At 52.9% G+C, this 24,786-nt stretch overlaps 1 protein-coding gene and 1 long non-coding RNA gene across 3 annotated transcripts in view; one reads left to right on the top strand and one right to left on the bottom strand.

Moving 5' to 3' along the window:
• The window catches only part of LOC307176435, a 98,928-nt gene extending 95,614 nt beyond the window's left edge, over window positions 1–3,314 (bottom strand). For both annotated transcript variants that reach the window (XR_013824758.1, XR_013824759.1), the window contains exons 1-2: window positions 3,177–3,314; window positions 2,854–3,067 (exon numbers count right to left, since the gene is read on the bottom strand). This is a non-coding gene — a long non-coding RNA (uncharacterized lncRNA). The remainder of the gene's footprint in view (window positions 1–2,853; window positions 3,068–3,176) is intronic.
• A 385-nt stretch (window positions 3,315–3,699) lies between these two features.
• SLC7A1 (solute carrier family 7 member 1) overlaps window positions 3,700–24,786 on the top strand; it is a 66,877-nt gene continuing 45,790 nt past the window's right edge. Inside the window, exon 1 of the mRNA XM_079902520.1 lies at window positions 3,700–3,838. The gene's annotated coding sequence lies outside the window, so the exon portion shown is untranslated. The remainder of the gene's footprint in view (window positions 3,839–24,786) is intronic.

Genomic DNA, 24,786 nt, shown 5'->3' with positions numbered 1-24,786 from the left:
ATGGGCTGGGGGACATCTGAACGAGCAGGGGAGTGGAAATAGAGTGGACACCAGTTTCTTTCTTGTCTCCTCACATTCCTTCCTGTGGGGACTACCTCTTCCTCTATTTCTGTGATACTAGTGGAACTGCCAATCAACCATTTTAGGGAAATGGTTAATAAGAACACAAAGATTTATCTTTGGGAGTATTCAATAAGGTGATGGTTTGATGAGATGATGATAATTAACTAAAATGATGTGCCCAAGAGTACTTCCTTGGAAGTATTCATATCTCTCCTCTCCTGAATAGAGCCCTATATTATGGGATTGGGGACCTGGATCTCCAAAAGACTGCAATGATCTCATAGCATCTGTCTCTGAGAAATGAGGAGGATAGGAGACAATGAAACGGGGAGCTGTCTTTGAGGGTAATAAGATTTCCAATCTGTAGCCAGTTGGGGAGGAGCTGAGAAAAGATAGTGGGGCTTTATCCTTCCCATCACTGCTTCATGTAGAATCTCTGCTTCTCATCTGGAATCCCCTCTGGTTATTCATCATTTAACTAATGTGTCAATGCCTCTTCTGTGCAGGCACTCTGCTTAGCACACAGCAGTGCACAGGTAGAAAAGGGCTTTGCCTTTATGGAGTTTCAGCCTAGCTGGGGGAAGACAGACAATTAAACAATTAATTAGGGCTTCCCTGGTGGCGCAGTGGTTGGGAGTCCGCCTGCCGATGCAGGGCACGCAGGTTCGTGCCACGGTCCGGGAAGATCCCACATGCCGCGGAGCGGCTGGGCCCGTGAGCCATGGCCGCTGAGCCTGCGCATCCGGAGCCTGTGCTCTGCAACCGGAGAGGCCACAACAGCGAGAGGACCGCGTACCGCAAAAAAAAAAAAGAAAAGAAAAGAAATACACCACTTCTGATGATGTATCCTTAGGCTCTGGACTGATGCACGCATACCATGTTTCTCTAGAGGATGGTTTCGGACCTGGGGTCCCAGAGTGCTTGCAGTGGGGATGGCCACCTGTTATTAAAATGAAAGCCATCCAGAAGTGTTGCCACTGGCATCTGATCTGTGTCCAGAGGAGTCCTCCAGTACGGGATGAGGGGGAGGGAAACAAACATGTGGGATCTTCCCGGACCGGGGCACGAACCCGCATCCCCTGCATCGGCAGGCAGACTCTCAACCACTGCGCCATCAGGGAAGCCCTCCCCTATTATTAACATCTTGAATTGTTGTGGTGCATTTGCTATGACTGATGAGCCAATGTGGACACATTATTATTAGCTAAATTCTGTAGTTAATATAAAGGTTTACTGTCTGTGTTGGACATTCTGTGGTTTTTGACAACCGTATAATGACGTGTAGCCCCCTTACAGTATCGTTAAGAGTAGTTTCATTGCCCTAAACATCCCCGTGCGCTACTTATTCATCTCTCCCACTTCTTCCCCCGACAAGCCTCTGGCAACCACTGATCTTTTTAATGTCTTCATAATTTAGCTTTTTCCAGAAGTTGGCATCATAAAGTATGTTGTTAAAAGAGGACAAACACAATTCCCCTAGGCCAGCAGCTAGCAGGAGGTAAGAGTTTAGTCCAAAACCACATCTGTCTGACTGATTCTCTACGTTTTCTGGACCCCATCCTGCCTAACGGTGCTGGCCCGGGACTTGGTCTGTCCACCTTCACCCTGGATGGTGCTCCTAGGGCTTAAATTCTAGCATTTCCTTTCCTTAACAGTCTTTGGAATCTTGGATCCGCTGTTCTTTGAGTATGATCAGGGTGGCCTGTCACTCATGATCCCTCTGGACCTGCGTGTGATCCTAACCTGCCTGATTTCGCTTTATTTATAAATTCAGCCAGTTTTTCCGACATTTTCCCCTAACTTTTTGCTGAGGCTTTGAGCATCATTATTCTTCCCCTGGTTCGCACTGAATCTTTTCTGCCAGCAACTTGCTTGCTTACGGGCCTTGTCATGGAGGGTCTCCTACAGTTTTACTGAAGACGAAGTCTGCTGGGCGAGGCTGCTAAACGGGGCACAGTGCTGACAACTGTCTTGGTTGAGTTCCACCCATACACCCATCAGGGCCTGGAACACTTGCTCTCAGAATTTACAGATACTATCTCTATGATCCGTCTGCTTGTTGCCCGAGCAGAGCATCTCTACAATCTATTAAATTCTATTTTCCTGCCAAGAGTAAAAAAAAAAAACAAAATCCCACAATCATATTTCAAGTACTAAGGGATATTCTGCTAAGAATAAAAGGTTTATAAGCTCCAAACAGAAGTGAAATAGCTTGTGGAAAACCATAAAGGAATGAAAGAGTAGAATTCAGATTCAAATCCAGATCGAGTGCAAAGGCAAAGCGGGTGGTCCTTGAATCACACCAGGCTTCCCTCTGTGGAATCCTATGATGGCAGCGTCAGCGGGTTAAGGAGGCTGTGTGGGATTCAGGAAGAGCCCCAGCACAGGAGACCTCCTTAACGCAACTTGAGAGCATCCTTTCACCAATGAACAGTTGAAACTGAAATTTTCTGTTTTAAAACAACGTGTATGTAGTCACTGATTATGATACCAAACACTCCAAAGTGCCTTGCAAATACTAGCCCATTGCTACGTGTTCACGAAAACGCTTCTGAAGCTAATAGCACCCTGCAGTTATATGCTTTATAAATTGCTAGTGTAATTCCAAGAGTATCGCACCCTGTGGCTGATAATGAGGCCCCATCACTGACCAAGGACATTGCGGGGGGAGGGGGGTTGGGTAGGAAGCGGGGAAAGGACTCAAAGGCCGTGGACACCGTGCTATCGTTTTTCCTGTTTTCCTGCAAAGTTAGAGAGGAGGCTGGCGGGGTTAATCTATGACCTACTTACCTCTCTCGTGTCACAGGTTACTGGATCTCTATAGACTGTGGCTTCTGCTTGGTTTTGGGCGCCAAGAGGGAGCCTGTGAGGTGAGCGCGGTGGGACCCGGGTCTAGTTTCTGCCATCTCGGGGAGAGTAGCTCCGGAAGTAGCCGCGGAGACAGGCCCGCCGGCCAGGTGCTCGTCCTACCGCCAGGGGCACAGGCAGATTCAGGCTTCCGGCCCTTCCGGACAAGGGGCGAGGATACATTATTTGTTGAAAGTAAGGGAACAGCAATACAATATTCCAATGACAAAGAAATGAAGATTTATCATAATTTAAAAAAAACCAACCTTGAAGTGCCTCCCCAATCTTCTCATTTTGGGGGAGGCAAACTGGCCGCGAGCGCGGGGTCCGCTCGCCGGGGCCCGCGGTCGGGTGGACGGTCTGGCGGCCGCGCCAGTCGGGCCCGCGCGGGGGGCTGCGGGGACCCGAAGACGCAGGCGGGCTCCCACTGCCCGAGGGATGGCCGCACGCAGGCGGGGCGACCACCAGCGCGTCCGCAGGCGCCGCCCACCCGCGGGGGAATCCCAGGTTAGGGCGCGGGGCGCGCGAAGACGCCGCGCCCCGCCCCGCCCCCCGCCCCGCCCCCGCCGCCGCCCGCTCCCGGAGCCGCCGCCGCGCCGCGCTGCCATTGGTGCCAGGCGGTGACGCTAGCGAGCGGGCCGGACGGCGGGGCGCTGGGGGCGGGCGCAGGGAGCGGGGCGCGGCTGATGAAACCGGCTCCCGATCCCTCCCGCCCTCAACGCTCCATTCACTCAGCGCCGGCAGGTGTGAGCGGCAGGTCAGCTGCCGGCGGGGCGCGCGGCCACCCGACGTCCGTTACCCGAGTCTCCCCCTCCGGCTCCCCGCGCGCCGCGCCTCCGCCCGAGCGTCCGTCAGTCCCGCCGAGCCTTGGTCGATCGTCCGTCAGTCCAGCCGCGGTCTTGCCTGCATCCCGCCACCCGCCGGCCCGGTGAGTCCCCGTCCTCCGCCGGCGCTGGGGCAGCTGCCCGGGTCCGGGTCACCTTGGGGGGCTGACCCCGGCGGCGCGGGGAGGGGCGCGGAGCCCGCGCGGGGAGCCCTGGCATCCTCCGGGTGGGCGCGGGCAGGGCGGACGGGGGTGTACGCGGCCGGTGCCCATGAGGCTGTCTCCGCCACGGAGTCCATTTTGGTTCGCTGAAGGCGCGGCGTGGTGCATGATGCAACACCCCGTGAGGAAGCGTGGGCGACCTGGCGCCTCCGGGGTGCTGGCCCAGCGCTCCCTGCGGGGCACCGGGCGCCGGGACGCGCGGGTGGTCGCGGGGGCGTGGGGACGGGGAGCGGGCACTGGGCCCGGCAGGCGTCCCGAGACCTTCCCTTACATGGCGCGGAGCGGAGCACGCCGCCCCGCCGCGAGGTCCACGACGTGTTATCGGCCGCGGGTGGGGAGCCCGCCGGGCGGCGGAGGGTGGTCCCGCGGCAGGTGGCCGGCCGAGGACGGCGTCGCGCACCCGCAAGCTGGCCGCGGCGCCCACGTCTCTTCCTCTCTGGAACCCTGCACACTCCCTGGCCCGCCTCCACCTCTCTTCCGGGTCCCCGGAGTTGTTTCGGGGAAGTCCCCCCCGCCGGGGGCTTCCTTGTGACCCAATCTGGCCCGTAGAGGCCGGTGCTCAACGCTTCCAGATGGTTTCGAGCAGGAGGCAGTTCTTCCGCCTTCACCGAGACAACCTATTCTCAGTGTGTTCCTTTCTACGTAGTAGGAAACTTCCCGGGCCAGGCGGGTCCCGCAGTCATTCTAAGACCAGTGTGTACACGGCAGCAGGGCGCTGTAGTACTACTACCTTCCCCTTTTCAGTGGCTGTGAGAACCCGAGACGAGCGGTGCTTGACTTGTATGATTAGGACAGCCAGACAAGTGCCTTCCGGAAGAAACGGAACACTGCCCAGTACCCGCCCTCAGGCTCTCACGTGTAGAAGTAACCTGGAGTAGGTTTTACTCCAGATTTGTAAACGGAGGAGGGGGTGAGGGTTTCAATCCCAGGTGTATTTCCCTAAATGAGCTCTTAAAACTGTGACCAGGACTGTGTTTTGGCCTCTGGCTGAATTTCCTAATTGTGTTTCATTTGAATTATAATTTACTCGGGATTCATCTTAACGTTTTTTGCCACTTAGGTTTGGTTCCGATAATAGGAAACCGTGATACCTACAAAAATATCCCCTGATATTTTTAGTTGATCTCAGTGGAAATTATTATTTTTATATGCACACACCCTTCTGTGATTAAAACAAAAAAGTCTTGTTTAAGTCACAGTCAGAATAGAAACTTAGGGGACAAAATCAACAATGGATTAAAATAGTTTTTAAAGGTTTAGCATATTAAGATCATGTTTAATTATTACAGGTAAAATTTAAAGAGTGCCAAAGGGGTTTTGACTAAAGAAACAGGACGAGAATTAATAGAGATCAGAAATGTACTCAGTTGTTTAAATCTGGATTGAACCACATGGGTGCTCTTATGCATATAATTATTTGCTTTAAAGGAAGAAAGGCTTGAAAGACGAGATTGCTGACCTCGAGGAGCTTGCATTTTAGGACACACGTTAATTGTATTGGGTTGGGGCTTCCATTCTTTGATGGGCTTAAACACATGTTTACTGAGTGTTCTAGTCTGTCGTTTCTTGTCTACTCAGGCCAGTAAAAATATGCAATTACGTTGGAGGGCCCAGCATTATGTCTTATTAAATTAATCCCTTACATTATTAATTATGTATTTGAAGGTATTGGTTTATTAATCCCAGAGAGGAATTTGAAACAGGAATGGGTGTGTCCTTGTTATGGGGAGAAACATTTTCCTCTGACCCTGGAGGTGTCTGGGCCACAGGCATCTTCTGAGATGGCCATCCTTCCACCTGGGGCCGGGTCCTCACTCCAGGTGGGACCTGCGGATGGGCGGGCCCTGGTGCTCTTCTCCAGCCTGGGGCCCTCACCCCTGTCTGCTCCTGTTGCTGGCAGGCTGTTTCTCTCAGAGAAGCGGGGAGTGCTGGGTGGCTGTCAGGGAGTGGAAGGGCCACTTCAACTCCTGGGTGGAGAAGAGATGGGGGACGGGCAGGCGCAGAAGGGGGGAGGCCAGAGCAAGACTGGTAACTTAGGTCTGGAAAAAAACCCAAGCCCAGCTTATTTCTGCACGAGAGAGTGTGTCCATATGTCGTTTCTGTGAGAGAGAGAGATGGTGGCAGCTTGGACACGGTAGGAATGTGAGCTGGTTGACTTCTGCTCAGTCTGCAGGCTGGTGTCCTTGCTCTGTCTGTGGATTTTAAAGGAAGATTCCATGTGAGGTGTGAAAGGCCGGATGAGGTTCCACGTAGAGCGGAGCCACTGTGCTAGTGAGGTGGGGAAGGCTGAGGAGAGCGTGTCGGGAAGGACTCGGTAAAAGTCACAACCAGCTTTTTCCAGACGCTTCCATCCTCACGGGCCGGGGCTGAGCCGGAGCTGCCTTGTTGCGCCCACGTCCCGCCGCAGCGTGGGTCCTCCTTCCCCTCCGCCCGGCAAGCCTGCGGCCTCCCTGATCTCCCCTGCGCCCTCCAGTGGGCATCTTGGCCGTGGGTTTGTCCCGTGGCCCGCTTGGGGTCTGCAGCCCTGGGGCGCGCCTACTTTTTCATTCCTGGCCTTCAGGAGGCCTGCCTGCCGGGGGTTTCTTGGGCCGGAGGCCCCTGGCATTGGACCCCAGGCCAAGGTTGTATCTGCCCAAGGTTTTACGTCTGTTCCAGTCAAGAGAAGAGTAGCAGCTTTGGTGGCAGGTTGTGGGCCCTGTGGTAACTTCAGTGGCTTCTCTTTCTCTGTAATCATGTCCCCACCCCCAACTGCAAAGCCGCTTTGACAGCAGCTACCCTTGCACTTGTTCAGAGCAAGCCCCAGTTTATCATGGGAGGGGTTAGTGCATTTGCCACCTATGAATCTGCCAGAAGGACGGGCAGCACGTTGGTAAGAGGATTTGGTCCGCTGTCTTCATTGGGCTCCGAAGACGTTCCTTCAGACCTTTGTCCTCGGCAGAGCAGCGGCTGAAGCTGTTTGCTTCACCCATCGGTCAGGATTCGCTCACCCGGGGACACAGGCTGCAGGAGAGACATCTCTGCACGTCGGGATAGAGTCTGGCATGGGGCTCCCTCGTCATGCCGCACCCGAGTCTTCCATTTGGCTTTTCCTCTGGTTGTTGTCATTAGCACTGGGGACCGCCAGGTGGTGGATTTGGTGGACAGTCCACGTCAGCTGAGGGTAGAGCTGTGTAGAGTTAGAGACCAGCTTCAGTGCAGCCTGAGGTCATCGCCCTGAAACGCAGACGCTGCTTCTAGGAGCCGGGGCGGGTGGTCCAGTGCCGGGAAGGGCGCCATCCGAGGCGTCTCCGGTGCAGGTTTGCGGCCGTCTCTGTGCAGCCTCCAGTATGTCCTTTGGGCTGTGGGAACCCTGCAGACGTGTTCTTGCCCTGCCTGTAGTTTGGGGAAGCCCGCCCTCGCAGCCTCATAATGATGAAGCCAGTAAACATGCAGTGCAGAATATTCTTTGAAAGAATAAAGGTCAGTCCATTTAGATCCTTTCAGAAAATAGGTTCTTTCCATTGCCAGCCTTCTCTTCTGATAAAGGCAACCAGAAATCAAGCTCCGTTCAGCCTTCAGGGGCTACCAAGAGGCGGATTTATGCTGAGGAGGGAGAAAGAATGTCCTTCGTCCGGTAGGACAGCGTGTGTTTCCACACCGTCTCCCTTCTTCCTGAGTCACCTTTCCCCTCTGGAGGCAGTTGTTTCTGAAACATTCTGTCTTCCTGCCGTAGTGCTTTCTTCAGAAGACCCATGCAGGTAAGGTTCTTGCCTGTGAGAACAGCCAAGTACTTCGCCACGTGCGTAGGAGTGGGTCCTGATTCTCCGCACGTGCTGGGCGCACAGGGAGCCCCGCATCGCGGAGACCCGCTCGCCGTGCCGACTCTGGGCGGGCCCCTGCTCTCCCTGACGGGCCACGCACTGCGGGGATGAAGGAGGTGCCGTGGGCCTCCCCCCGCCCTGGAGTGGGCTCCGCTTACAGGATCAGTGCCTTTTCTAAGATATTTCTCGGAGCCACGTTTGAATCCTTCTCCATATTGCCTGCATAATAATTGGCTTCTAGTGCCTACCTTACAGGATTGAGAGGATTTAAATGAGGCAATTATCCAGGTTCCGCACTTAACACAGCTTCTGGCGCATACCAGGTGCTTCGTATAAACGTTAGCTGTTTTACTGGAGACAAAGCACAGTTCTTTGATTTTGGCGTGGAGGAGAAGAAAATCTGTAACAACTTTATTTGCCCTCCCATTTTGCCAAGGTGTCAAAAGGTCGTCCCTTCTTGGAGTTGTGTCTGCCTTGCAGTGGGTGGCGTGGCACCAGGGTGTTGGGGAGGCCAGTCCCCGCAGGTCTCAGATCCACAGCCTTGGGTTTGTCCCCTCCTCACGCCTCTGGGAAGCAGAGCTCACGGTCTCATCCTCAGGGGTGGCCTGCCTGTGTCTGTGTGCACGTGTGTGTGAGTGTGTGCGTCTGTGTGTTTTGGGGGTGTCTGCCCTCGTCCATCCTGACCCCAGACATTTGGTCCAAATTACCCTGAGCGCTTTGGGTTTAAAAACTGGGGCCAAGTCTGTTTCCCACCTTTTTTCATCCCTTCCTTTGAGGGCTGAGGTAGATGCCCCAGTGCATTGGCGTGGGATGGGGGCCCCATCACGGGGCAGCGGCGAGGGGAAGGGAGCAAACGTCTTACCGGCGTCTCATCACACTGTTGTCACCGTCGTCTTCCTGCCGATGAAGATGCTGGGGGTGACCTTTTAAGGTCGGCTTGGAAATGCTCTCTTCCTCTGTATCTTCTTATCTACCTACCAAGTACCATTAACCAAAGTCTCTTACACCAAATAGGAAGGAAGGGAGAGGCCCTGGGGCTGAGTAAGATCCAGACTCCAAGCCCTTGTTAGTGCTCACTGTGGGGCTCGCTCCGCACTTTCTTTGTTGTCATTTAATCCTCACAGCCGCCCCCTGAGGTTGGTCCTGCTGTTTGGCTGATGGGGCGATGGAGGCCCTGAGAAGTGACACAAGTTGCCGATGGGCACAGGGGTGGGTCTTAAGTGGCAGAGCTAGGATTTGCACCTGGGGCCTGGCTCCAGGGCCCTAACACCGAGCGTGCTTTGGGCTGTGGGCATCAGCCTGTGCCTGGGGCTCCGGCCGCTCGCTCTGGCAACCGTGGTCTGGCACGCGTGTGCGCGGGGCCACGCCGGGCCCTGAGGTTAGCACACGGACCTGGAGATGCCGGGCTGCCCTGCGCCTCTTGGTTCCAAGTAAGTCCTGGAGGTGCGGGAGCCGGCTGTGCACCACTGGGCGGCAGCCTGCTGTTTCTCTCTAGCTGCCCCGGTTCCTCTGAGCGCAGATCTTTCCTCTCTGAGCCCTGGGGTCCTTGACACAGCTGTGCCGAGGTGTGACAGAGGCTGGGCTGCGTTCCTCCTGGGTCAGTAGTCTGACATTGGCATCGCTGGAGCTGGCTGGACGAGGGGCTTCCTGCCCGGGCCATGGGAGCCCAGCCTCACTGATCTCCATCGGTCGTCTCTGCTCCCCCTCCTCCGCCGCTGGGGGGAGGGCCCTTTGCAGGGGGTCGCCCGGTTTGTAGGGCTAAGTGGCTCCCTTCTCGGTTCTCCCTCCTTCTCAAGGCCAGTGGCGGTAGCCGTTCTCCCAGGATCTTCACTTTGCTGACTTCTGTAGTGTCGGGAGGTGGGAAGGGGTCTTCTTTCTTGGAAGGTGCTTCCCTGACGCCCTCAGGAAGCCGGGGCTGGGGGCTGTCCGAGCCAGGGTAGCAGCAGGCACTGTCTACGCTGGAGAGACTGTGTGCTGGCAGGGCCCCCGTGGCCGTGGCCCCATGGGGAGGCCGTGGGTGCTGGCAGGTGGAGTGGGGAAACTCGTGCCCGTCCCTTCCTGCCTCTCTCCTTTCTTCCTTTGCTCTTTCAACTTTTTGTGGATAGCATTTCAAACTTAAAGAGGAGTTGCAGGGGTTACAAGGAGCGCCTCAATTTTCTCAGATTCACTGGTTGTTTACATTTCATTCCTTCTTTCTGTTTATCTGTCAATCAGTTAATCTGTCTACACACACGGATGCATTTTTTCCTGAACCATCTGAGAGTAAGTGGAAGACATCATGTCCTTTTATTTACCCCGGCATGCTTCAGTGTGTTTCCTAAGAATAAGGACATTCATTCTCTTACGTGACCACCGTAGGACATCAAAATCAGGAAATGGAACATTTGTGACATCATCAAGTCCACAGTCCATATTCAACTTCCAGTTGTCCAAATAGTGTCCTTTACATATGCATGTAGGTAGTTGGTTTTTTGTTTTTCGTTTTCTTGGGTTTTTTTTGTTTGTTTTCAGGAGAGGCTCTTTCAATGGAACTGTGGTCTAATTTTCTACCTTATAAGCCTCTTTAAGAAAAAAAAAAGTCCCTAAAAGTTAGAATGTGTATTGTGAAGAATTTGGAAACTACAGAAAAGTAAAATAAAGGAAAATAAACAGCACCCATAGTTCGGCAGAGCGGCTGAGCGCCCGGCCAGGGTAGAGGGCTCGCAGGAAGGCGCTTGGTCGGAAGACTTCAGCTCAGGGTGACGTGGTCGCGCAGACCCGCAGCCTGAACACACAGGGCGGGGGCCGGAGCAAGGCCTCGGGCTGCCGGAGCGGCAGGCGCCCTGTCTGGAGCGGATGCCTTTCAAGCCCCTGCCCACCACCTGGCCGTCGGCCCACCTGAGCAGGCAAACATAACCCCCTCGGGGTGGGGAAGGGTGGAGATGATTATTAAATCCCCAGAACTTGTTCAAGCCTTGAAAAGAAACGTGCAGGCCCTCGCTTGTCCGCTGTGTAGCCCTGGCTGCCCAGACGAAGCAGAGGGTAGGGATGGGCAGGGGCCCTGATGGAGAGGAATGCTCCTGGCCTCCTGGCCTGTAGCTTGCGGTTATTTCATAGGGTTGTTGAGCCTCCCGGCCGCCGCGAGCGGGCCAGGGGAGCGATAAGAGGAGAGATTCTAAATGGTGAGTTGTGTTCTGTGCTAGCCCAGAAGTTCCTGGGGGAAGGTTCCAGACTGTTGGGGGAGGTGTGGCTCTTGCTTCTTTCTGTGTTTCGTTTATCAAAGCCGTGCCCTTTGTCATCACCAGCAGTACCCCCGAGACTCCGCTCTTTCCCCGGCTCTGGAAGGGGCCCTCGCTGGGTGGGGCTGGTTTCTGGAAGGGTTTCATTCTTAGAACCCGGCTCCCCATGGTTCGTACCTCAGTTTCCCTGAGCTGTGAAACCTACGCTGTGTGTGAACAGGGCCTCTGAAAGCCATGATCAAAAGCCCCAAGTATTTTTCCATGTTTGTTTTCTCTTCTCCCGCACTAGACCCTCTCCTTGAAGGAGGTGGCCTGGAGAGGGACTGCGGTGGGCAGCCGCCCAGACTCTGCACACCCCGCTGGGGCCACGGAACTCCTAACCTGGACGGGCCAGCACCGGAGGCTGCTCTTCAAAGAAGCCCTTTGAAGTGCAAACATTTCCTTTCCTGAGAAGAAGGGAAATTGAAATGAAAACGTATTGTTCTGTGCAGACAATGTTCTCTTGGATCAAAGAGGGAGTGGGGCTTATAAAAAAGGGAGATTCACAAGTTAGGCCTTAACGTGGCACACGGGGAAGCCGTGACCGTGTACATGTCCACTGCCCGGGGTCCGTGATCGGTAAGGTTGTATCTTCCCTCTTTTACCCCCTTAAGGTCCTAAATCTGGATCTAACATGCTGTGTTTGACTGTGTCTCTCTCTCTCATTTGTGTTTTTATCCTGTGGTCAGCATTTAGAAATGTCCTTTGGTAAATTATGACACCATCCACGGTGGAATACCACGTAGCCAATAAAAGTGATGTTTTCAAGGAACATTTGATCTTAAGGGAAAAACTTTACTATTAAAAGTGAAAAAAATCTGGACACAATTTTCCATAATCAGTGTTCTCTTAATGAGATACATGTATTCGTACAGAAAGAAAACACTGAAAATCAGGCTCTGTTTTGTTCACTGCTAGGTGTGTAGCACCTGAATTAGTGCTCAGCAAATATTCGTTGTATGGATTATTTTTATAATTAGTGAAACAGCAGGATAGTTTAAAGGCGGGGTGTCTTTGAGCTAAGTAGTAACATTTTGGCAAGTGGAAAGAACAATAAATTATTTTGATTTTCTATTGTAATTCTGTCCTGGCATCTCGATTTGGGGTTTATTTTGGAGGGTTTTGGCTACAAACATGTACCACATTTTGTACTTTGATACACATCACCCTATGAATGAGTGACTGTGATGTTTCTGCTTTTGGAGTAATCGGGTCTTGTTGAAATTAGGGTATTGGGATAAGTTTCTCCTGGGTTGGCTGCTAGGCTCCTTCACAGGTGGGGTAAGGAGACAACTTCTCAGGTGCTGGTGGCTGGTGTACCATTCCACCGCCTTGACCTGTCCTGTTGTTGAGAATTTTGCCTGATTTGCCCGGGGAGAGTTTCTCATTTTCTAGTGTCAGTACCACCAAGATATCCTAGTAGACCGTACATCGCCCTGTTTCTGATTCAGAAGGTTCTTTAGTAACACAGCATCTCAGGTTGGCTTTGAGGATGGCCCTGGTCTCAGCGATTGCGTGTCACAGCCGCCCGTGCTTCCCCCTGGCGAGATCGTTTCGTTCCTCCTTCAGAAGGACACAGGCACTTAGGTTTCAGAGCCCGATCTGCACAGGGTTCTGGAAGCCCCTTGGGGAGGCTTCCTTCGGCCTGGGGTAGGGCTGCTGGGGCCCGCACCCGGTTCCCCCGAGGGTGGCGGCTGTCAGCTTCTCTGGCTGCGGTCTACAAGAGGAAATAAACTGAAACGCTGCTCAGGTGCACACACAGGGAAGTACGTATTTACATGCAGATTAAAATGAAACCTCCCACCAAACAGTACTCATTCTCGTACTTGCGCTGCACTCTGATGATTTTTACTCTTTTCTATCGCATCGCAAAAAATCCTGGTGGCGACTTGCAGTTTGCAGACACTGCTGGGCGTGGGCGTGCTGGCCTCCATGCCCACCCTCCCCTCCTCTGTGGTGTCCTGAGTTTTACACTCACTGGACTAGGGCCTGGGAGGAATTCTCTGTCCACACCGATTTAGACAAAGACAGTCAGAGGGTAGAGGTTTTTTCTTTTTGCGGTGATTTAAGGGCTTCTGACCGAAGTGGACATTATTATCTATGATGATTCCCTAGAAGGCAAATAGGGACACAAGGCAAGACCTGTGTGAATTCCCAGTGTGGTTTGCTGCTGATGCAAACCCGGGTAGCTCTGTCCTAAGCTGACCTCACACTCTGGTGTTTTGAAGGTGGCCTGGTCAGGCTGTGTGTTTTTTTTCAGGGATGGCCCAAACATTTGTTAATTTCAGCACTTTGACCTTTTTTTTTGTGTGTTTACTTTTTTCAGTGTGATTTGAGGAAGAGTCCACCTGAAAGGTGAGCCTTCTCTTTCAGAGTTGAGGATTTGTAGGAAGAAGAGGGAGAAAAGTCACTCTTACAGAAATATTAATTTTTAGACTCTGAGGTCTGATGGATTAAAAATGAACAGGGCATTGAGATTATAATATTAGCAATAGCAATTGTACCATTAAATAGTTCTTCTGGAAAAGGTTGAATGCATTTTGTTCTCTTTTTTGAGAAGCGTTTGAATTTTTTTTTTTTGCTTAGAAAATTAATATTCTTTAATAAGTCTTTGTATATAATTCCTAGAACAATTGTAAATCAAGGGAATTGATTCTGTGGAACAAAAGCACAGTGACAACAGAACTAGAACAAGATAAATCACCTAGTTTATTGAAACTGTACAAATATCTGGCCTTGTTTCTTGTAACTTCTTTTATTTGCTGTGCTTCTCAGTAAGTTTATTGTAAGAGTTCAGAGTGCTTAACTTGTAGTCTTTTAAAAATTCATTTATAAATTACAAATATTACCACTGTTGTTAGTATTTGAGAAGAATCCTCATGAACTTGATTTTATGCTGTTATATATGTTAATATTATGTGAAATAGGGGATTATCTGCAATTGTAATGGTATAACATGTCCCCCAGAAGTCTATAACCTCAAATTTTTAGCAGCAAGTTTGGTTTTAAAAGGAAATCTTTTGTTGGAAGACCTTTCTTTCTCCCTAGAGGGCAACCTTGGGAGACATTAGGCAACAATATTCACTAATTCTTTGAGTAATGCACATTGAACTGGGAAGAATGTCTTGCTAGCCTCAGAATTGGATGCAGTCAGAATTTGGAGAATACCAGCTGTAACTTGTGCTAGGACTCAGGCCTAGTTACTGAAAGGCTCTCAGGTCTGTGGTCTGATGAGTCACGGCAAGGGCTCTGCCACCTTGAATTCCTCAGGCTTCCCTGCAGCTCCTGGCTGCCTGTGAACTGTCCTGCCTTGAGCATCCGCAAGGCAGCTCTTGCTGAGTCGCCCTGGAGAGCCCCCCGGTTACTGGGAGATTCGCAGCCTCTTCGGGGGCTGCTGGCTCTGACCCGAGCCCTCACAGGGTGTCTCTTTCCAGCAAGGTGTGTGGCCCTGGCAGCAGGGATAGAGGCAGAAGAGCCCTCCCTCCAGTCTGACGCTGCGTGGGAGCGAGCAGCGCTGTCCCCAGCTCACGAGGGCCGGCTCAGTTCTCCCAGCCCCTCCCCCCGCGCTACACTACCCCCAGCCAGCAGGACTTCCGTGCCGACTTTACCGTGTGTGTGGCCTGAGGGCCACAGCCCTGCTCGTCTAGACCTCGCCTTAGTACCTGGACCTACAGATGCAAAGTGTGCGCTAATAAATATAAAACTGTAAACCGAGGGGCAAGACTAACCATGGCTGGGGAGGTAGCGCACAAAACAGGAGGCGCTTCCATGGCACCGTGCAGACTGCCTCTTCGTTACGACAGCTACCCCTCCGTCCACATCTAAAACGCGCATAGGTAGGATTGGACAGATGTGGCAGCAGGCGCAGGATGGAGAAGAGGAATACATTTTGCATAAGTATGTAAGTTCAATTTGCATGATGTCCTAGTGCCTTTCACATCCTAAAGTCAGACCTCAGGTGTCTAACCCATCTCACAGGCTGACAGGTGCCTGCGCACAGATCCCCTCTGGGCATTTCGCCGACCTGCAGATCTGTTTCCGAAGGTCTGGGGCAGAGTTTCTAACCAGCTCCTGCGTTCTCTGGGAGTAGCTGGCACCTGTCAAACTACTGGCAACTGGACCTCGTCAAGGAGACCTCAGCTGCTGTCGGACCGCAAGCCCCTTGAGGCCAGGCTCCTGGACCCACCAGTGCCTGCTGTTGAGTAGATGCTCAAAAGATGTCTCTTCAGGAACCCAAGCGCTTGCTTTCCCCGGGCCCTCGGGGTGGGAGGGGCGTGGGGCGCATTCATCTCTGACCAGCCGGGTTTTCTGTTTGCCACCAACTGCAGATAGGGAGTGGAAACTCAGGCTGCAGGGGCAGAGCTCCCGGCAGGGGCAGAGGCGATAGGAATCGCGTACGTAGAAGGAGGCACCAGAACTTGGCAGCTCCCGTCTTAGGAGTCCGTGTGTGGGAACACCTGCAGCTCCCAGTTTCCCCATTTAGAAAATGGGGAGAGCTGCAGTCCCTACGCTGTAGGCTGTGCTGATGACTAGATATGTAAAATGAGTTTAGAACGTTGCCTGGTGTTCAGAAACCATGAGCTCTAGTTAGGGTTGGTGTGGAAAGGGTTAAGCTTCAGCCTCTGGAGGTTTCTGCCCAGTGAAGAGCCCACCTGAGGTGGTGACTGCTGTAATGCAGGAGGCTTCAGAGACTGCGGGGTGGTGGAAGGGGCTAAGGAGAGGTTGCTACTTGTTCTCTCTTGGTCAGGAAGCTCTTAATGGAAGAGGGGGTGTCAGGACCTTTAATTAAAGGGGAGCCGTGTGGAGGGATGGGGCCTGGGGGTGCCGGGGTTCCCTGCTTCCAAGACCCTAGACCAGGATGCTGCTTGGCGAGGGAGGGTGTGGGTTTGGGCGGACTTGCAGGTGTTAAGCCCCTTGCAGTTTCCTTCCGTTTGCCTCTGAGGAAGTTTCGGGAACGGTCGGGTGCTCAGGTGTGGGTCCATCCTCCTCCCACAGCCCAGAGGCCCCAGAGGTGTGGCCTCGGCCCCTGACCTTTGAATTGATCTAAATGTTCCTTGTCACAGGGGAAATAATGAGGGAAGAAGTGATGGGAGCGGAGTATTACTACACTCAGTCGTACTTGATTTTTCTTTTTGCCGTGTTATCTGGCTCGTTCATTCATATGCTCACGGGAAGGCTCTCTGTTAAGTAGTATATGGAAACATCATTTACGTTTTTCTTTAAAATCTGGGATTTGTGATCACTTCTGTAAAAACCGTGAGCCAAGACCGCTCGTACTTGGAGGGCTGTGCACGGCGGTGGTGATGGTGGGGTCTGAGGGGTCGGGGTGGGGCTGACCCTGTCCTTGACTCTGTGGCCTTTGGTGGTGTCTGCATTTTGCCTCCTGCATGTATTGCTTTATGAAATCCCACCACGGCATTTTCTTGGGGATAATCAGATTTAATTCATGGCGTCTCGTGCAGAGTGTCTTATAATCACCTTTCGTACACTTTTCAGTCCCTAGAGACTTGCCCGTTATCTGTCTCACCGGGTGGCAGGATGAGCGGTGTGTTACATGGGTGAGACCTTGTGGTCGGGCCGTGAGGAATCCCTCAGCTTTTCCGCGCTCGTCCCCTTGGCAGAGGGGAAGGCCGTCAGCCGAAGGGCATTAGTCTTGATAGCTCAGCAAAGCAGCCAGTGGGGAAGTTGAGACGTGTGTGTGTGTGTGAAGGTGTGGGGAATGTCTGTAAAGGGGAAGGTAGTGCCGTCCAGCCCAGGAGACGTGCTCCCCGCCTGCTTGTGGGTCGTCTCGAGGTGACAAGGGGTGACTTTCGGAAGAGGGATGCGGTCCCTCCCAGCTCTTGAATGAGCCGGGAGTCAGGCATGGTGGCGTCAGGGGAGCCGGGATGGATGGACGGGGGCTAGAGCTGGAGTCCTTCATCCCCTGCTGCCCAGCCCTGATGTCCCCCCGTGGATTCACCACCCCCTCCCCAGCAAGTGCCCCAGGCAGGCCTCTCCGCTCCCCCCCCCCACCGGTTAGACTGGCCTGGAAGTCCAGAGACCTCCTTGCTGCCAGCCCAGCCTCGGACCGAGTGACCCTGGGCGGGGCCGAGCCCTCAGGGCCACGCTTTCTGCTTCTGGAGTCCGAAGAGGTGGCACTAGGATACTCGCTTTGGGGTTTCCAGCCCTAAGCGGGAAGTGGTGACATTCTGTGACTATGGAGCCTCTGAAGAGCTCCGTGCAGCAGTTTGGTGTCCAGACTGTAAGAATTGTTGTTGAGTAGGAACAGTAGAGATCCAAGGTAGTAGAAACCAGAAGCTCCGGTGTTAGGACGCTGACAGAGATTTTGACTGAGAAGTGTCACTTGGCCTGTATGAGCCCAGAAATGTCGAGTGGCGTGACCTGTTGCAACCAGAAGGAGAAGAGTGGCTGTTATAAAAAAAAAAAGCACCTGGTCGCGGGCCTCCCCGTGGTGCATCAGATTCGCACCCCCTCCTAGGAGCCCCCCAGAAGAGCCCAGGCTGGTCAGAGCAGTGTGTTTCCTCAGCGCATCTCTGGCAAGAGCGAGCAGCAGCCTTGGACCAAGGATTTCACGGTCTGATGCAACACTGCCGGCCGCTTACCCGTAGTCCTGGGCAAGGACTTCCTAGCAGGGGCAGCCGGGTGCTGATGTGTGTGGGGGCGTCTCCTGCGGGTTTTGGAATGTCGGGATAGGCCATGAGAAGTTTCATTTCCAAGCTATCTCACCAGAGAGGAAGCTTGAGAGAGGTTATCTTTCAAAAGGATTAGGCGGCCACACACACCAAAATATACACAGGCGCCGTCAAAGGAGAAAGAAAGCGAGCTTTGCCCTTGTTAACCCGCCCAGCTCGAGTACGGATGGAGCCACGTCAGCCGCAGAGCCCAGCTGAAGCTCTGGGCCTGTGATTCTGGAAAGAGCTGTCTTTCACTGGAAACACTTCTTTTGGAAAATCCTTCTCAGGGTCCTTGTTTCTGCTTCTTCCCCGCCTCCTCCAAGAGACATACTTCTTGGCAGTGGAATAAAGACGAAGGTGGTCTCGAAGATGTGAGAGAGAACAGAGGCTCCCTGCCTGCCACCAGGCCCCGCAGGCAGAGAAAAGGGCAAACGTGGCTCTTTAAGGTTCGCTGCTTTCGACAGGCTGAGACGGGGAGCCGATGCGGGCGATACTGAAGGGTCACTGCTTTTCTAGCATTGGTGGGTCCTCATGGTGCCCTGTCTTCCAGGAAGAAATAGCAGACCAGAGCGGATGTCCCAGACTTGGGTTTGTCTCTGCATCCAGGCATCCTTCGCTGCACCTGGGGTGGACCAGCCTGGAGACAGACCCTGAGACACCAGGTGCCTTTCCTGGGCCTCTATTTCAAGGAGCCCCTTAAGGAAGGGCGTTCTGCCCAAGGTCCTTTGGGTTTGCCTTAGTGGACAGGATCGGAGATGACGGAGCTTTCCTATTTAGATATGCAGATGTGTGTATATAAAAATAACCTGCCCTTGTATTGGGCAGTGCACACTCAGCTGTGCCACCGAGTTCATGTAAGGGTCAGCGACAGACAAAGGATGGCAAACGGTCAGATCTGCAAAAAAGACTTCGACTGTACAGCCACGATTCAGATGTCTTAAATATCTGCTCTCTGGACAGAAATCCGATAAGGGTTGTATTACAGGAGAGGGGAAGTTTCTAGTCTGCAAATCCCAGCGAAGCCTTGGCTTTTGTTTGGGGATGGAGGAGAGCTCAGCTCGTACAAGGGCCACGTGGAAGGTTTGGGACCCCCCCGCCCCCAGTCTGGCAGCACCGGCAGAAAGAGATGCGACCCGAGTTTGAAACTCCCGTAGACCATGGCGTGGCGAGCCGCGTATTTCCCCACCAGCCCTGGCGGTCAGCTCGGCCCTGGTCAGGACTTTCAACTCCCTCAGCATAAAGAAAAACCACATAGTGCTTTCCGCAGCTGCTCAATGACAGAACCAGAGGAGCAGAGGCGGAAAAGGGAAGTGGATGCAAGAAGGATGGCATTATCCCCGGCTGGCTGGCACGTGGAGCTGGGGTTTATCACGAATCTTTGGAGATGCTATCGTGGGATATGCCTACGTACAAAGTTTGCTTTGTGAGCTTCTCCACAGACAGGACTCTCGGCCAGAGTAGACCAGGTTTGACCGAGATATAATTTCTTCTGTTCTTGGCTCTCTGAGTCTGGCCTGCGTGGCCTTTCAGAGGAGCAGGGCGAGCTTGGTGCCTAAGACGCCGTCTGCATTGTCTTGTTTACGCTCTGTGGTCCTTGTGAAGTGAGACACAGCCCAGGATGGGCACAGCCTTCGCGTCTGAATTAGGAGCCCCCTCTTGGAACCGAATTCTGCAGTATTGCTCTGCCCTCTGCAGGGCGCTCTCCCTCCCGTCCACTCCCCTCCAGCCAGTGCCCCGTCCTCACTTCCCTGGCCATCCCGTGTCCCCCTCAGCCTCTCCCAGCCGGTGGGGCGCATTTGGCTCGCGGGGGCCGGTTGAGCGTGGTGCCCTGCTTCTGCAGACCCTGACCCACTTGGGTGGGAGCACGGTGTCAGGGCCAACAGGACGCCGCCAGGAGCAAAGTCAGCCACAGAGAAGGTGGCACGGAGGAGAGGCGCCCGGCGAGGGCGCCTTCAGCCCCATCTGACTGTCAAGGTCACCGTACCTTAGCCACATCAGACCCCAGTGACGGCAGACCACATTATGTAGGGAATTGTAGTTGAATTCTATAATTGGCCTTGTGTTTCTCTGTTGAGAGTTTGTAAAGTTTCATATTGGCATTTAAATGTAGGTAATCGATAATGAAAATCAGCAGTGGAGACGACCAGCCACGGCGAGGGCTCCTCTCACCTGGGCCGCCGGAATGGGAAGTGGGAGCACCAGGTGCCAGACAGACCTGGGTTCCAGCCCAGGGCCTGCGTCCTTCGGATGGGCGCTGCCCACTGGGCCGTCTGGGAACCGAGGGGGCGTGGCCGACCGGGGCCCTCAGCCCGGGGCTGCGCTCAGTGCTTGGCCAGTGGGTGTTCCTTCCCCTTGTCTGTACTTTTCGTTCTTCTGTTGACTTTTAACGTTGGTAGACACGGCACATTTGTCATCTGGAAAGACCACAGTGCCCTCATCTGACAGGGGTCCTCAGCGGATGGCCTCAGGTAAGGCCATCGGCACAGGAGGGCAGGTGACCCGGAACACCTTCCTTCCAAGTCTGACATTCCCCAGGCCCACGAAGTACTGTAGGTCTCATTTGAGATTGGTATTGTTGGTGTCAGCCTTTAGGGCGAATTGGGGTCCCAAGAAACCAAAGATATGGTGCAGTGACCAACCCCCAGTGTTAGGACTGTGTCAGTGGAGTAACCGTCTCCCTGCTGTTAGAACATTGGTGGGTCTCAGCTGAGACAGTCGTGTGGTTCCTTCCACCTGCAGAAGGCATGGTCTTCCTTGACTCTGCCGGTCCTGTGAGTGTTTGCTCTTGTTCACAGGAGCGCTAGGCAACCCTGAGCATTAATGACGTTTGCTGAAAATTAATAATAAAACGTGTATCTCCAGCACTGAACGGTGAGCTGTGGGTGGATAGGTCCTTCCTTAGAAGTTGCAAGGCAGCGGCAGATAACCGGAGCTGGCACCAGCGCCCCCCCGCATGAGGACAGAGATACATTCCCTTGGGCCAGGTTTGAAAAAAACAAGTACTAAGAACACAGACTCCATTTGAATTTAAACGTTTCAGGCATTGGTATGAAAAGCCTTTGGTTTAATTTGAGCATTAAACCCGCTCTTAGCTTAGGTTTTTTACTCCATCGTAAAATACCTAAACGTTTAGCAGCAGAGCCGTGGAGCACGTTTGCTCGATGCCAGGGGATACTGTGTCCCAAAGCTCAGCACAGTTCACTTTGTCCAGGCTCGATCTGTTTGTAAATTCTAAATTAGGGGCTTTTAGCAGAATGGAAACTTCATAGTAGCAAAGCAAATAAAAGTTCCTTTATAAAAACTCAAAGTATGCTGGGGATTTATCCTAAGTTAGAAGCAATATGCAGTACTCTCTTTTTAAAAATATATGTCGTCCTCTTTTTTTTTGAAGTTTTTTGCTGTGATAAGGCGTCCTTGGGATTTCTTCCAGCACAGAGCAAGGGAAATTGGCGTGGGGTTGAATAATACTTTTATGTATAAATAAGAAAATTGCGGTGTTCTTGGATGTTTGTTTGATTAAGCGCTCCCGTAACTAAATACCGGCCACGGCAGTTACACAAAGGGGCGTAGAAAGTAACGGGTTCGGAACTAGATTGACTTTTGTTTGGGAAGTGGTGGCCTTGCTTCTCGGCTTTGTGCCTGTGAATCTTAACGTGTGCGTCATCACGTGGAATGGCAGGTGTTTTTGGTTCATTTGTTTGGTTCGGGCCCAGCACAGATGCTCGTGACCCGCCCTACAAATAATCCTCAGCATGACTAGTGGAAGAGCAGAGAACGTCAGCTCCCGCGGTGCGTGCCAGGGAATGGAAGATTGGCCCTGGACTTATATTATATTTCAATAATTATGTACGATTTCAAATTTCAGAACAAGTTCTTCGAGAAAGTGTGGATTCATTCATTCACGCAGCAGCATCGATTGGCTGCCCACAGGCACTTGCCTGAGTTACCCAAGTGCTGGCTGGTCCTTCCAGGGCACATTCTGTGGCATTCTCTGCGGGCACCGTGAAGATGCAAGCCGTTGGTGAGAAGCCGTGTCTTTATGCTTCAGCTGACTGGAAGCTAAGCTGCTACTGGAACTGCTCGCTTTTAGACAGCCTTTTCTCATTAGACCCTCTAGTGGTCTGTCATCAGCCCGCACCCCCGTTGTCTCTGAAATGTTTCACACGCCTGGCCATTCCCTTCTTCCCGCAGACTCTCTCCTTTTCTGCGTCTGTGGTGGCAGCTTCCTCCATGCACAGTATGGGTGTGTGGGGGGAGGCTCGGTAGATACGGATGCTGGGGGGGGGGGTCTTTACTTGCTGCTTGGTCTGCGGAAAGGCCTTTGCAGAGAGGCCGTCGGAACTCAGGGCTGGTGATCAGGGGCACGGAGGGTGTGGGTGGAGGTGAGGTGCTCAGGCCTGGGCCGTGGACACCAGGCGAGGGTTCCCAGGTTGAGCAACTAAAAATGCTGGACGGATGACTAGTTAAATTTGGACATGCAGTTAAATTTGAATTGTAGGTAAGCAATGGATACTTTTTTAGTACAACTTTTTTTATACTGAAAAGATATCTATTGGCAATATTTGGGACGTAATTATGATACACTAAGCCGTTATTCGTTGTTCATGTGAAATTCTGATTCAGGTGGGCGTCCTGTATTTCATCTGGCCTTGTTTTGGCTCCTGGCTCACGTTGAGAGGTGAGGGTGTGGGCCTCAGGGAGAAACATGGAGTCACGCCCCTTTCTCCACTTCAGGAAAGTCCAGCTGCTTTGGACTTTTTGGTTGCACACACGGCTTGTGGGATCTTAGTTCCCTGACCAGGGATCGAGCCCGTGCCTCCTGCATTGGAAGCGCGGAGTCTCAACTGCTGGACCACCAGGCAGGTCCTGCTTTGGACTCTTTCTAAGGTTGCTCTTGCCCCTTCCCTTGAGCGATGCTTCCTCCTTGGGCTCAAAGCGTGGGCCTGCTCCCCACAGGGCTCTTAGCAGCCAGCTCCCCCCCGAGCCCCCTGTCAGCACTGGCCCCTGCACAAGCCCCGCCTGGAGCCTTTGCTTCGGCGGCCCGCGTGCCCCGCTGTGTGCCGGGTGTCTGTGCTGCTGAGCACAGGGCATTTTGACACACGGTTCTGTTCTGAGGATGTTTTGACTCTGCTTGTGAATATAAATACTTTGTCAGAAATATCATCACAGATGAATTTTGGATGAAAACGTTTCCCTGAGTGAACTTCAGTTTAAGTCATTAAGTTTTTAGAGCACAGACAAACCATTCAAATTTTGCTTTTTTCTGAAATTATTCTCGTCAGGGTAAATTACATCGCATTTAAATTGCCAGCATTTGTCAGCCGTGTGTCCACAGCAGATTCTGGTGAATTTAGCTTCAGCCACTGTTTCTTTTGTGCCGTTTGTTCCTTCCGAGTGCAGTTTTTCTAGATCAGGTTTTGCAGATTTGAATTGTTAACATACTCAGTTGGCCTTTGCCAGTTGTGCGTATGTGTTGCTTGTCTCTAGTTGGTATGTTGGTTAGTTGAGTTCTCTAGCGTGAGCCGGCGCTGGTCTTCCGTGCTGCTGACGCGCTGCTTTTGTGAGCCTGGGATCACTTGTATTTTGTAAACCAGAGCTGAGAGAGTGAGTGGTGGAGTCAGAATGGCAGGTCACAGCATCTCCCTTGGTCTCACCCTCACCCCGAACTCAGTGCTTCCAAACCTGGACTTGGATTTTGCTCCGGAACGTGTGTTCTTGACGTTGCCTCTTTACGAGTCCTCAGTCTTCCAGTCTCCCAGGCTTGAGAGCTTAGAGTTACCTTTGACTCGTTCCCTTCTCTTGCCTCTACTGTTGTCACTTATTGCATCCTGTCGGTCCTTCCTTCCCCATCTGTCACAGCCATCTTTTGTCCTGTGCAGTAACCTTAGAGGTTTCTTTCAGCTTCCCAACCCTCCCCCTTTTGGGAACCCTCTTACATATTCACTCTGTGTTTTTTTTAATGTCCTTTCTCCTGTTACATGACCAGCCTCCAGGGCAGGGAGCGCGGAGCTTTCTCTGTCACCTACAGTTCCAACAGAGCGTGTGCGTGCAGTGGACGCACCGTAAGCAGCTCTTGGATGGGGGGTCCTGGGGGTCCGGGCTGGTGAACTGGGCTTCTCCGCTGTGGGCGTGGCCCGCAGTAGGTCAGGGGGTCCAGCCGCGGGCTGTCCCTCCTGCCTTTGGTCCCCGGGTCACACACCCCACAGGTAAGCTCAGCTCTGGGAGCGGGTGCCCCTGGCTGCTGGCCATCTGGCATCGTTCCCGGTGACATTTCACTCTGACCTTTCCTTTGAAGAAGGGTTTTGAAGCAACATTGTACACGTAAAGGTCAACAAAGAAGAGTGGATGATAGGCCGACAGAAACGTAAGTTAAAAGGCAGGAAGTGGGGCTCTTAATATAAGCAGGTTGGAGGCGATGAGCGGAAAAAAGATGCCCTTGAATTTCTTCTTTAATCATTTGTCTCTTGAGACGTAGAGTGGGACACAGAAAACAAACATTTCCATTCAGTGTATATACAGTTTGGCAAAACAAATAACTGGGCTTTGTGCGCGTCCAGACCTCCTGGCGGGAGGAAGGTGGCCTCTCGACTGGGCATCGCTTTCCGCCAGGGGGTTCGCAGTGGAAGCAGCCGTCCCCGCGGCAGGGCAGGTGAAACAGAGCATTTCATTTCCTAACGTGGCCGGATTTGGCCCGAGAGCCAAACAGGTGAAGAGGCCCCTGGGTGGAGTGGCGGCAGCCCGCAGCCCGCACCATCTGAGCTGCTCGCCTGCGAAGGAGGCTCCCAGAGCAGCCCCCCGACCCCGGCTCCTAAATGACAGCGGACACCAGGACGGCCACGGTCACCGCCAGCCCCCGACCCACGCACCGCGGACGACGGCGGCCGTCAGCGCTACAGAAACCGGGATGTTTACAGATTCAGAAATAAAAATCAGTGGTCAAAAACTCAATATTAGTTGTAATGTGTATGTCTGTTTCTTTGTACATTCATATACTTAATATTTTTAACAGTTTTAAGTCAATTTAAGTATTTTGAGGCAGTAGCCCTCAAACCTTCAACCATCTGAACTGGTACGGATGGAAATAAGTCAAACAGTAAGCT

The sequence above is a fragment of the Stenella coeruleoalba genome (assembly GCF_951394435.1).
Source record: "Stenella coeruleoalba genome assembly, chromosome: 18".
Classification (NCBI taxonomy): domain Eukaryota; kingdom Metazoa; phylum Chordata; class Mammalia; order Artiodactyla; family Delphinidae; genus Stenella; species Stenella coeruleoalba.
The sequence above is the reverse complement of the archived record's forward strand: the minus strand, read 5'-3'. Positions and strand labels throughout refer to the sequence as shown.